General features: G+C 36.5%; 1 long non-coding RNA gene across 1 annotated transcript in view; it reads left to right on the top strand.

Moving 5' to 3' along the window:
- Window positions 1-14,063, top strand: part of LOC309487134 — a 175,176-nt gene extending 161,113 nt beyond the window's left edge. Inside the window, exon 2 of the long non-coding RNA XR_014201775.1 lies at window positions 12,190-14,063. This is a non-coding gene — a long non-coding RNA (uncharacterized lncRNA). The remainder of the gene's footprint in view (window positions 1-12,189) is intronic.
- Window positions 14,064-14,530: the final 467 nt, after the last annotated feature.

Here is a 14,530-nt window from a genome sequence, read left to right as displayed (position 1 = left end):
GTATTTCTAGAACATAGTTCCAGTAGTGGGATTGAATGAGAGATTGAATAAGTCACTCAATAACGTCCACAATGGTTTCGGACACCCAAATGGCTGTTCCCTCAAATAGTGCCCTATTTAAAGTTGTTTGGCTTTTAGTATGAATATGTTTGCCTTAAGGTACAATATGCAAGAATTTTGCATTAAAATACCCCATAATCTCAAGGCCAGTGTTATATATTTTGTTAAGTTGATTACTTACAATATCCCAAATGTTTCCAACTATTTTTAAATCGTGAGAAAATTGCGATTTTAACCAAGGAAACGGGGCGTTAGAGCAGGGGGGAGCTGGGAGTCGCCAGTCAATTGCGTCATATCCGCGTTACCCTCGGTTTCCGCTCGTACCCAATAATGCGGAAGTTGTAGTTGTAGCGTCTATCAAGCAACACACGTAGCTTGTTTCTTGCAGTCGTTATGGAACATAATTATTCTTTACCGATTGCAGCTGGTTCTGTCGACAAAGTAACGTTATGCTTAATTTTATATTTCCTAATGTAGCATTCGGTATGTAAGGGAAGTATTATTGCTTTAGATTTCTGTTTAGTTTATTGACATTGTTTATCACGTCTGGTGTTTATGGCCATGTAAATAAATATAGCATGTGTTATACATAAATATTAATCAGTATTTTGGCAAATGATGTGGGTATGTTCGAATGTACTTTTACAACAATTGTTTAGAACACGTAAAACTGCCCCGCGTTATCACAACAATGAATTCGACATACAGTAACATCTATGATAACCAATGTAACGTTAGTATTAAACCTTACTTTTCTTGCGGTTAATTCATTTTAATGAAATAAAAGTGTGATGAGGTTCAAGAGTCAGGAAGGAAGAAGACAGGGGTCGGCGTGACTGGGACTCGTACTTTATTAAAATAAAGCAAAACAAACAAAAGTCGTGCACAACGCGCATTCACCGTGGCAACCGCGACGGCACAAAACAGTTCAAAAATGAGAGCTCGGATCCACCGGTTCTCTTTCTCTGCGTCCAATTTTCTCTTCAGTCTCTCTCTCGTTCCAGCGCGCGGCTTATAAGCGGTCTCTCCACGCGGATCACTGCAATAAAACACAGGTGTTCGTCATTTGCACTTGACCTACTTGCTCGTCTCTTCTCTCTCCCATTACAGACCGCGCTGAACCCCGCCGCCGCCACAAAAAGCATGTCATTATAAAAAAAGAACTTAGCCTCATCCATGAACATGATTTTAGATTCCCGTCTGACTGATTTACATCCACGGTGGAGTTTAAAACGACAGTTCCCATCATTCCACGCTCCTTCACATCGTCATCAAGCTACGCCGTTGTTGTTGTTTGGAATGTAGCGCCCTCCAGAGGCCAAAAATTCTTGCATATTGTAGCTTTACTGTTATCTATAAGCTAGTGTGCACCAAAACAATGACAAAAGTTGCATTTAGAAGACCAAACCCAACACTGAAAATGAATATCAGGTTGATGTCAGAATCCAACGCCAGATTGACATTAATCTCCAACATTGGACAGACGTTGTATTGTGGTTGAAAACAAGGATATATTCCCATTGGGTTGTTGGGTTTTCATGTTTAATAGAAACTTTAGACATAATGATTTTTATACTGTACAAACTGTATTATCCCCTAATTCTAATGTAACAGTTATGGGTAGGTCATCTACGGACATCTAATGTTACGGACATATTATTATGGTACAGTTCAGCCTATTATTGATTTTTATTTCCACTTCCCTTTTATCCAAAGAGATGGAACTATTTGCACTGTATTAATCAATGGGAAATCATGCTAAAATAATCTGTCATAGGCTAATACTGTGGCTCACATTATTGGGGTCGCTTGCAAGTCGCAGCAGCACGAATTACGTGACCAGCAACATATTTCTGCTTCAAATATTGTGCGTAGTTAACAGTGAGTGAGTGGTGGTTTCAGACATTATTTTATTAAAGTGCATTTGTCAGTGCCGCACTCGTAGTGACTCTTATTCTGCCTGACAGAAAGAAAAGCTCGTAGCTTACTGAAGGCGGAGCGGTTTGACCAATCAGATGAAAGGGGCATTTCAGCGCCGCCCACGTGTGCAAATGAAACATCGAACCCATAAACCGATTTGTAAATCACAAACGAAAAATGAAAAATCGAGCTAAAATCTCATTTTTCGTTTTTTTAACTAAACTAAAAAACGAATAAACGAGCTGGTTTTCATTTCTCGTTATTCCATTCCAAACAGGAAATGAAATGATCAAAAAGTACACGGACCTTAAACCTACTGAAAAGAGCTTTTGACTAAACCTCATAACTCCATTGGATCCTCAAAGGCCCTGTCCCATATGGCACACTCCGGACTTGTGGACTTCCTCAGAGTCCACACTTTGGTGACGTCATGTAGTGCAGACCTATAGGGCTCTTGGTGCGAGTCCACGAGGGCGCATTGAGAGGTATTTTTGGGACAGACTCGATCGTCACGCCGGAAATAAGGGTCTGGTTTTTGTTGGACAGGAGAAATCACATTTTTGCGCTCCGACGTCTTATCTCCATGTCAACTACACAGCCTAATTTTACAGTTCTATATTTTGATATTGTGCATGCCACCTGGGCATTAGACAGTAGATACATCATGCTTATTTAAATGATGTATACAGTTGTACATAATAATACATAATGTTCCATTTGAACTAAGATTACAATTTTAACACATAATGAAAATGTGCATGAGTTTCAGATGAATTTACAGGTTTCAATATTCATACTATGTTTACATGACTCAGTAAAGCCCTGACATTCAGTTCTATTTATTTAATGAATCATAATGCGATCGTATTATTCAACGCGCCATTATCGATGACCATAATGTTTGTATAAACTGTAGGTAAAAACTGGTAAAATGTACATCTAGGTCATAAAAAACGTAATATTTTCTTCTCAGCCATGTCAACAATTGTTCGTGAGCGAAATCTCCTCCCATCCGTTGTCTGATTGGCCTTTCGCAAGGATTCCTGGGTAGTTAAAGTGTGTGGAGCCTGCATCTATGCGGAAGACCGCTTCAAGGGTACAAAGGGGGCGCTGCTGAGCACACTTCAGAGCGTTAAAATGCTGAATGGGAATTTACTTGTGATCGACCAAAACTCATCTTAACACCAGGTGTAAACAGGCCTCACATGTCAATCAGGTTCCTAGCTCTCCCTCTGGCTCACCTCATCAGCAACATGTCTGCCCAACTGTCCCTTCAAGCCCTTCATCCCGAGGAACTCTCCATATTCTCCGTTGTCCTCGTCAGTAGCGGCTGCCTCTTCCGTCTCCTCCTCTTCCTCCTCCTCCTCCTCTTCCTCCTCCTCCTCCTCCTCTTCCTCCTCCTCCTTCCTCCTCCTCCTCCTCCTCCTCCTCCTCCTCCTCCTCCTCCATCCTCGAAGCTGGAGCCCGAGGTGTCGTCCATATTCTCCATGTCCACCACTGCCGAGCCGCTGCCCTGGGGTCGATCACGAGAAAGAGAGAAAGTTCTGTCACAAAGTCTGTAAAACACTCATAAAGCCAATTTTCACATTCCAGAATAAGTTAGAGAATGTGATGGAGCAGGACAGGTTTATTTTCCCTTTATTTCTGTATAATTTGCTAAACTTTTCTGAATACTGTAAATATATGGAAAGTATTAAAGGGTTAGTTCACCCAAAAATAATCCCATAATTTACCCACTCTCAAGCCATTCTAGGTGTATATGACTTTCTTCTTTCAGCCAAACACAATCAAAGTTATATATAAAAAAAAAAAATCCTGGCTCTTCCAAGCTTTATAATGGGAGTGAACGGTGCATGAAATTTTTAAGCCTAAAAAAGCACATCCATCCATCATAAAAAGTCATTCATACGGCTCCGGGGGGTTAATAACTCACTTTTATGATGGATGGATGTGCTTTTTTGGTCTTCAAAATTTACCGTAAACACCTTGGATGGCTTGAGGGTGAGTAAATTATGAGGTACATTTAACTTTTGGGTGAACTACCATTTAAAGGGGTAGGCAAATGATTGTGGATGCTAAAGTGCAATAATAATGTTTTTGGACATGGTACAATGGTAATACCATGGTTATTTGTACATGTCAAGCTAATAGCATGTTTCTGAGTATGTAACATGGTAATAATAACAATAACATGGCGATCATTTATGTCCTCCACTTATACTAACCTACATATTATAAGTACATAATTGTTTACATCACAGTTTCGCTTACTGTATTTCAAGCAGCTTTGAATAGTACACAAATGGTGCATGAATATGGTAATTAGTGAGCAAGATACAATAGAAATAAAGATAGTACCACCACAACGGTGATGTCAGACTGAGCAAACGGCTTGTTTCACAGAAAAATCATGTGTTTTCATACGTTCATTCATGAAAAACAAAAATAACATTTCTATATGTAAATTCAAAGTTAGGATTCACATAACATTTGATAAAATCACACAAATGTCACACCAAAATGTGTATGGACTCACCTCAGCTTACCCTGATCATCGCAATCACAATGAAACCGCAACCAGGCATAGAAAGAGTGTACATTTAAAAATTAAAATGATTTGTTTTTGTGTGTGTGTGTGTGTGTGTGTGTGTGTGTGTGTGTGTGTGTGTGTGTGTGTGTGTGTGTGTGTGTGTGTGTGTGTGTGTGTGTGTGTGTGTGTGTGTGTGTGTGTGTGTGTGTGTGTGTGTGTGTGTGTGTGTGAGTTCAGTTCTTAGTCCTGTATTATGTATCGCACGTTGGCTATTATCCTTGTAATATTTATCTAATAAACCTTGTATACCTTGAACTTTACAAGTAGGCCCTTGCATTTTCACTTCTAAGTTTTGTCATAGATCGGGAATGTTTAAAAGCATTTATTATTTTCTATTCTTTGAAAGCATTTGTTTAAAGGGGTCACATCATATTTTTTTTAAAACCCCAATACCCAACATGAGGGTGAGTAAATAATGATGATAGAATTCTTTAGGTTATTGAATTTGTTTTTGGGTAACTGTTCCTTCAAGTTTCAAGATTTACCTGAATCTTTGCAATAATATAAGAAAGGAAATGATAACAGAGACTGACTCTGCATGCACGTTTTTTTTTTTTTTTTTTTTTTTTACATAACCACAAAGATTATATTAAAAATAAAGCTCTTCCTCCTGGTGTGGGGGAAAGTATTTTCAATTTTTGGTACTCAAAGGGGCTACGATTCGTGGGTAATTTATTTGAAAACAGTAATTTTATGTCATTTTCACAACTTCAGAATAAATACCAAATACCACACAGCCACTTTTTTGGTTTTCTTCAGGTTAGACATTTTGTACAGTCCAATCTTGTACTTTCAACAGACCAATCAATAGAGAGTCCAATTGATAGCCTCCTCCTTACTTTTAATTCAATTGCTTCCAATAACAGAAAATGTATCTCACTCTTTTATGGAAAACTGTACTCTCTTAATTGTGCCAATGTTAACAAAAGCAGGGAGTCATGGGAAAAGGATTTGGAGATTGATCTTGATACTGATATCTGGTCAGATGCATTTGAATCTGTTAAGAAACTGTTTATGTGTAATAGACTTAGAGAGAGTCAGTACAGGATATTGCATAGATTGCAGCGCACTCCTCATTTTCTAAACAAGATTAACCCCCAAGTCTCTCCCCTCTGTAGGAAGTGTAAGAAAGAAGTAGGGACCTACTATCATTGTATTTGGCAATGTCCCTTAATACTCAGGTATTGGAGGAATATTTCTCAGGAGCTAAGTTCAATTTTTCACAAAACAGTTAAATCAGAACCAGTCTTGTTCCTTCTGAATCTACATTTAGAGCAGCTCTCTCTATCTGCAGGGCAACTGTTGTTAATGGGTAAACTCTTACTTCTAGCAAGGCGTTGTGTTTTGTTCCAGTGGATTGAGGAAAAACCTCCCTCGGTCACACAGTGGTACAGAGAAATATTTAAGGTTTTTCCTCTGGAACGCCTCAGTGCCATATTAAGGGGCAATACCAATTTGTTTTATAATGTTTGGCAACCTTTTCTTGACTACCCTTCCTGGTGATCTTGCTGGTTTGCTGCAGGATGGGAGACCACATTTTGTCTTCACCAATAAGTCATAAATTCTTTTGAAATTTCCTTTTATTTATTTATTTATAAAAAAAAAAAAATGTATGTATGTGTTTTGTTGTAAACAATAATGTAGGTTATGTGATGTAACATGTGATGTGCAATTTGTGTGTGTTAATAATTTCCCCCTGTTTTGTATGTTGGTAATAGCTGGGCTTGTTTGTTTGTTGTTTGTGTAAAATCAATAAAATATATTACAAAAAAAAACAAAAAAAGATTATATTAAAGGGGTGGTTGATTATGATTTCACTTTTCTAACTTTAGTTAGTGTGTAATGTTGCTGTTTGAGCATAAACAACATCTGCAAAGTTACAACACTCAAAGTTCAAAGCAAAGGGAGATATTTGCTTTTAAAGAAATTGCTTTTTAAGGACTACAACAAACGGCTGGTAAGGACTACACGACATTCCTCCCGGGTTAGTGACATCACCAAGCCCAATATTTACATAAACCCCGCCCCCGGAACACGATTTATCGATTATCATGACAGAATATGCTAATCAATGACTAGAAGATAACTACACATAAGCTACATAAATTCATCAACTAACCATTCAGAAATGTTCTGTTGCTTCTACATGTTGTCACTTCTTCTTGAGTCTCTCCATCATGGTCTGACTCCGGTTTGAACATAAAAGGCTAAAAGATTTTGAAATTTTCAGTACATGTCTGTGTGAGGTAAAAGGACACAAGCTGTTGAAGCTCCGCCCCCTGTGCCGGGAGCAGCAGCTCATTTGCATTTAAAGGGACAGACAAAAAAACAGTGCGTTTCTGTTCACCCTCAAAAAGTGAACATTTTAACATGCTATATAAAAAAATCTGTGGGGTATTTTGAGCTAAAACTTCATTTACACACTCTGGGGACATCAGAGACTTATTTTACATCTTGTGAAAAGGGCATTATACCACCCCTTTAAATAAGCATTTATTTAAAGGGACCATGTCATATTTTTTTAAAAGCCCACTAAGATCCACTTATAATGTTCAAGACATTATTTTTTATTTTTTTTTAAGCTGAATGATTAATACGGCCTAAAATGAACACTCGCCAAACGCGAGTAAAAATCAACATCGGCGAGTATATGAAACGGTGTCAATCACCAGTTGTCCAGTAACATTTTTATGAATTCTAACAATGCAATGTTGTGAGAACATGAGAGCAAACATGAACGACGCTCGGATTGATGGACCAGCGCTGCATCGAAAGTTTAAGGCGTGCCAATTTAAACATGCAAGCGCACGAAGCAAAAGTTTGAACTCAATTTGTTATTCGCAAGTGGTGTGGGAAGTTTCTGTGCGCAAAAGCAAAAGAAAGCTGTGACTCAGAATACTGAATTGAGCCGTTTAAAAAAAGTGCGTGTTTCAACGAGGATCCTGGTAAACATAGTCAAGTCACCTTTATTTATATTGCGCTTTTTACAATACAGATTGTTTCAAAGCAGCTTTACAGTGATAACATGAAAATAATACAACAAAGTTTGTTTTTAGAAGAAAATGGCGTCATTGTCCACCTTAAGTAAGGCAGATCAATAATATTGTTGAATATTAAATGTCCCCAACTAAGCAAGCCATTATCCGATTGTTAAGTCTGACGTCACGCGTGACGTTTAGCCTTTTCCGGGTCCAAGCGCTCCTCTCGTCCAGAATAAATAACAATGGTGGAACCTGTAAATTTATTTACGATCACGTCCTTCTTAGTGAGGCACCCTTGGGGGTCAAAAAGGGTTTAAATTCCTTTAACACCAACAGAGTGGTTAGTGTAGCTCATCACTCAGGTGGCATAATTAAGGGTAGAGTCCAGGCATCAATGAAAAAGAAGATTTACGAGGTTGAAGTGAGTTAGCTCGGGACACGGGCATTGTAAAAACACTCAATAATAACCAAAACACTAGTGAAAGCGGTAGGTAGGTAGAGAGGACCTGGACTTTGGACCCGGAAAGAGTATTATCGGAGAGTGGTTACATCACGACTTAACAACCGAATAGGTCAGAAGTCAGATTGGATCAGAACATTGAGAATGTTTATCCAGTTCCATCTGGTTGAAGATCGGAGTCACGCCGGTATGGAGACGAGTTTGTTGAGGATCGGTGCCGATGGCTGTCGTGTCGATGAGGCCTTCACAGGGCTGATGAGGCTGACCCTTGAGGAAGGCGTTGTGGTCGTGTCTAGGCGCAGGTCCACCATCTGATCTGGATACGGCCCGGATCTGGCTGACTGCAGTAAACCTCTGAATAAACCGAAAGACTAACATTAGCGTAGATGCCATTCTTCTTATGATGTAACGAGTACATCAGGTCAGGTCATCATAGTCAGTTAAACAGCTGAGAAAGAAAACACACATGTACAGTATAAGTAGGCTATATTGCATCAGTGCATTAGGTCTTAAAGTGACAGCAGCCTAATAATCCTCAAACAACAAAGGACAAAAAAAAAAAAAAACTCACTGCTCTTGACTGAATAACTTTTGTAACTTTAATGAAGATTAATCTGTTTAATTTAGTAATTAATGCAGTGTTATTTTACATTTGATTAATTTATTAAATTGAAAATTGTGAATTTTCAAAAGTATCTAGGGGTGATATCAGCTAAATTGGGCCACTTTTTGGTAAATCGTTTGGGACAATAATACAATACCATATATGTCTTTTCCATGTGTTTTTATGATTAATAATGACTGTTTTTGATCATTTTGTGCTAAAATTATGTAATAAAATATAATTATTTATGCCCTACAGTTCTTGAAACATTAGCTGTGCCAACTTTTTTTGCATGAGCAGTTTCAGGTAAAATGGGCCAGTCAAACTACAAAGGGAAATATTTATTTACAATCAAATTTAATTTTAAAACACAATTGCTTATACAGCCACATAACATTTCAACTGTATTAAACAAACATATTAATAGTGTGCTATTAAAAAAACAAACATTTTGGGTGCAAAGTCAAACTCATATTCAAATTGCAATTGCAATTAAACAAAGTCATTTTGGAACAGCATAGATCAGTGAACTGATGTGTGTGTGTATGGCAAGCCGTTTTAACATTTAATCATTTAAACCGACTAGTCTCTATTTTCATGCTACTAGTACTTATTTTTTAGATACTAGTATCTATTCCATTAAGTACTAGTACTTATTCATTAGCTACTAGTGCTTATTCTTTAGGTACTAGTGCCTATTCTTTAGATACTAGTGCTTATTCTTTCGGTACTAGTACTTATTCAATAGATACTAGTACTTATTCATTAGATACTAGTACTTATTCATTAGATACTAGTACCTATTAAATAGATACTAGTACTTATTCATTAGATACTAGTACTTATTCATTAGATACTAGTTCTTATTTATTAGATACTAGTACTTATTCATTAGTTACTAGTACTTCTTATTAGATACTAGTACTTATTCATTAGATACTAGTACCTATTAAATAGATACTAGTACTTATTCATTAGATACTAGTACTTATTCCAATAGTGACTAGTAACTATTCTTTTGTTACTAGTAACAAATAATTTTTTTTGCCATTGACTTCTATGAGGATCTGTCATTCAGATATCAACTATTCAGTTCTGACTAGTATGTATTCCAATTGTGACTAGTACATGTATATTAGATACTAGTAGTTATTTATTAGGTACTAGTACTTATTTTTTAGATACTAGTAACTATTACTAGATACTAGTATGTATTCAATAAACACTAGTACTAAGTCATTAGATACTAGTACCTATTAAATAGATACTAGTACCAATTAAATAGATACTAGTACTTATTCAATAGATACTAGTACTTATTCAATAGATACTAGTACTTATTCATTAGATACTAGTACTTATTCATTAGATACTAGTACCTATTAATTAGATACTAGTACTTATAAATTAGCTACTAGTACTTATTCAATAGATACTAGTACCTATTTATTAGATACTAGTATTTATTCCGAATGTTACTAGTAAGATTTTTTATTTTACTAGTCACAACTGCTTTTTTACTCGTCTTATGTTATGACTAGTCAGAAATGCCACTGGATAGTTCAATTAAAAATCTTACTAGTAAAATAAAAAATCTTACTAGTAACATTTGGAATAAAAAATCTTACTAGTAACATTTGGAATAAATACTAGTATCTAATAAATAGTTACTAGTATCTATTGAATAAGTACTAGTAGCTAATTTATAAGTACTAGTATCTAATTAATAGGTACTAGTATCTAATGAATAAGTACTAGTATCTAATGAAAAAGTACTAGTATCTATTGAATAAGTACTAGTATCTAATGAATAAGTACTAGTATCTATTTAATAGGTACTAGTATCTATTTAAGAGGTACTAGTATCTAATGACTTAGTACTAGTATTTATTGAATACATACTAGTATCTAGTAATAGGTACTAGTATCTAAAAAATAAGTACTAGTACCTAATATATATGTACTAGTCACAATTGGAATACATACTAGTCAGAACTGAATAGTTGATATCTGAATGACAGATCCCCATAGAAGTCAATGGCAACATTTTTTATTTGTTACTAGTAACAAAAGAATAGTTACTAGTCACTATTGGAATAAGTACTAGTATCTAATGAATAAGTACTAGTATCTATTTAATAGGTACTAGTATCTAATGAATAAGTACTAGTATCTAATAAGAAGTACTAGTAACTAATGAATAAGTACTAGTATCTAATAAATAAGAACTAGTATCTAATGAATAAGTACTAGTATCTAATGAATAAGTACTAGTATCTATTTAATAGGTACTAGTATCTAATGAATAAGTACTAGTATCTAATGAATAAGTACTAGTATCTATTGAATAAGTACTAGTACCTAAAGAATAAGCACTAGTATCTAAAGAATAGGCACTAGTACCTAAAGAATAAGCACTAGTAGCTAATGAATAAGTACTAGTACTTAATGGAATAGATACTAGTATCTAAAAAATAAGTACTAGTAGCATGAAAATAGAGACTAGTCGGTTTAAATGATTAAATGTTAAAACGGCTTGCCATAGTATGTGTGTGTGTGTGTGTGTGTGTGTGTGTGTGTGTGTGTGTGTGTGTGTGTGTGTGTGTGTGTGTGTGTGTGTGTGTGTGTGTGTGTGTGTGTGTGTGTGTGTGTGTGTGTGTGTGTGTGTGTGTGTGAACACATTTAGAACAAAATGTACAAATAAAAAAAAATCTCATTCAAAATTGATAATTGGTGTGTGTGTGTGTGTGTGTGTGTGTGTGTGTGTGTGTGTGTGTGTGTGTGTGTGTGTGTGTGTGTGTGTGTGTGTGTGTGTGTGTGTGTGTGTGTGTGTGTGTGTGAATGTGACATGCACTACATTTATAAATTTTTATAAATAATATAGCCTATTATCAATTTAAATATATAAAAAATGTGTGTAATAAAACATTTACACACACACACACACACACACACACACACACACACACACACTCACACACACACACACACACACACACACACACACACACACACACACACACGTGTTTGTGAGTGACAGAGATAATGGCCCATTTTAGCTGAAACCATGTAGCCCATTTTACCTTAGTGGGTTAAGGTAAATTGGGCTACCAAGAAAATCATCTCCTTATCAAAAAATATGTTCAGATACCAAACTAACAACATTATTTCTGATTGATGCCATCAAGACAGATATTATGCATATTTTTTTATGTGCATGTTTTTTTTATTTATAGATTTATCATCCTTATAATAGTTTAGTCACATTTGGTATGCCAGACTACTTACCATGCAACTTTCTGGTGCAGTCTTGATTAGAATGATTGCCCAGCCCACCATAGCAACCATAAACCAATCAAATCACCTGTTACTTGTTAAGCACAGTTATGACAACAGTTTGAAATCCTTTGCAGTCATTGGCTCTAAATTCCAGAGGGGCTGGGACTCACAAACCTTAAATTGCCCATTTTACCTGATGGCCCATTTTACCTGATATCACCCTAAATGTTGGTGTCATAACTGTCACACTTTCTGTTTTTGTAAAAAAAGTTTCATGACCGGTAAAAATATTTAGGGACCGTTCGGTATTTATGGAAGGGGCCACCGGAGGAAAATAGGGGAGGGTCATGTCTTTTTATTCTTTGTTGAGGGGAGGGTCATCCAATTTTTTTTAGTCTAGGGGGAGGGTCACCCAACTTTTATATTCATGAAAACAGCAACATTTCAAAGTGGCTTGTTTGGTGCTATTTTTTTCCATTTAGGTCGATGTTGATCTCGCGTTATCAGCCCCCCTTCGATATCAGATGGGTCTGACCCAACAAAAATCCAGTTTGGCGCTGTTTGACAGCACTTCAGTTCGCGCTTAGAAAAAGTGCATCATGTCAGAACAGAATGCCAATGAAATGTTTACCCGGCAAAGCTTTAAAGCACGAGCAAATAATGAACTTTTGTGATTGCGAATAAGTGCACAGTGTCCTGTGAGTGTAACTCTACCGCTGCATTAACATGTTGTGAACGTAGGCCTACGTCGAGTTTTACAGTATTGGGACTGAGGCGCATACTACCATATTTTACTAGTTTCCATTCTTATTTTGTTTCCACGATGTGTAAGATGTAGGGCTACCACATCTTTAAATTACTATTAGATTTATTTAAGTTAACATAAATACGTAGACCTACACCACAAAAACTAGTTGAGGATAAATTCGTTAAACTTGGGCGATTCCAGTGTTATGGACGTGACATTTGCAGTCAATACTTGAAATATAAATTCTCAGAAAATGCATTTAATAGCCTACCAATATTTTGAAACGTCTGAAAGGAGTCAAGACATTAGAAAAATATCAGTCTACACATGCGTTTTATATTTAATATGAGGGAAATACACATGTGACGTGCACAAAAATATTTTTTAGTAGGCTTCTATAAATTACACTGTGCAAACCAAAAGATATATACCCACCGGATGAATAAAGATCGGCCTCCACAGAACATAACATATTATTTTTATTTTATTTTTCGTGGTCGCATTTATGTGAAAAAACAAAAAACAATGTTACGGGCGTGACAGTTCTCCATTACGGACATGATGACTGCTCTGAAAGCGACTTAAAAAATTTCACAGAGACCTCAAACAGAAAGCACAAAGCCTTTCTTTAAAGTGAATTTCGTTTTTTTATTAATTGTATCTTAATTTTAATCAATGTTTTAGCTGGATTTAAATAGCCTAAGAAGTAAATATAGTAGAAAATAGATAATCATGACACGGCGGGCGAGAACTGGACTCGTCTCATAAATGAACCGAAACTCAGCGTAAGGTAGGCTACTTGCCTCACAGACCTGAGAAATATATAGAAAGCTTGAAATGTCTACTTTTAAACAGAACAATTCAAAACGAAGGAAAACAGACAGACTGCTTTCTGCTTATGAAATGTGCATTTCTCTGGCGCGTTCTGAGAAGATCGCGACGCATCGTCAACTTCATCTTTGCAGTCGACACAGAAAACACGTGTTTATTAATAAACAATTAAAATGTCTCCTTGCTATATTTGACATATTCATAATAATTACTTTTGCCGGTTCTTTGTGACAGCTTTTAGATGCTTTGTTGGCAGCGCCACCCACATGTTGAACGAGTCACACCGCATCAGCACCAAAAACATGATTTTTTTTCAAATCTAAAATCAAAAATCGTGATACGAACCGAATCGTAGGTTTGGCCTATCGTTACAGCCCTAGTAAGATGAGAAAGCAAGAGTTTATGGTTTTAAAAAACAAACAAACAATGGCTATCTGAACATCTTTGCCAAGCGCAGTACAGAAGTAGGCTAATCAATAAATTATCGGGGAGGGTCATGCCTTTTTTCACAATCATTTTGGAGGGTCATAGAAAAATGTATTGCTGGCGAAGGGAGGGTCATGTCTTTTTTGACAACAGATCTCAAAACTCCTCCGGTGGCCCCTTAAATAAAAAACGAACAGTCCCTGATGGCCGGTAAATTTTCTTAAGCCACCGGCATCGACACCCATTGGCAGGTAATTTCATAATCATATGATGAACTTTACACAGTTTTTGAACTGGCCTGAATCAACATTAAACTGTCTTCAGCTGAATAATGGCACTACTGTCTTAGAGCTGCTTTACAGCACAACTGAATTCTGTTTGAGTCATTGATCATTATCCTCCTGTTTATCACTGTAAAGCTGCTTTGAACAATCTGGATTGTATGAAGCGCTATAGAAATAACTTGACTTTGAAAACAAAGCAAATGTGTCTGTGATGACTTGAGGACTTCTTTCTAGTTTTCAGTCTCTCATGTTCTTGCCCAGACGTGGACAGGTTTGAGTTTCCCGTCAGGATGATATCCATCCAATCCTGTGTTTAATCCAGTGTGTTTTTTGTAGACTGGATGGTG

This window comes from Leuciscus leuciscus, assembly GCF_965113295.1.
Source record: "Leuciscus leuciscus genome assembly, chromosome: 22".
Lineage (NCBI taxonomy): Eukaryota > Metazoa > Chordata > Actinopteri > Cypriniformes > Leuciscidae > Leuciscus > Leuciscus leuciscus.
Note: the sequence above shows the minus strand (reverse complement) of the source record. Positions and strands in the feature narration are given on the sequence as shown.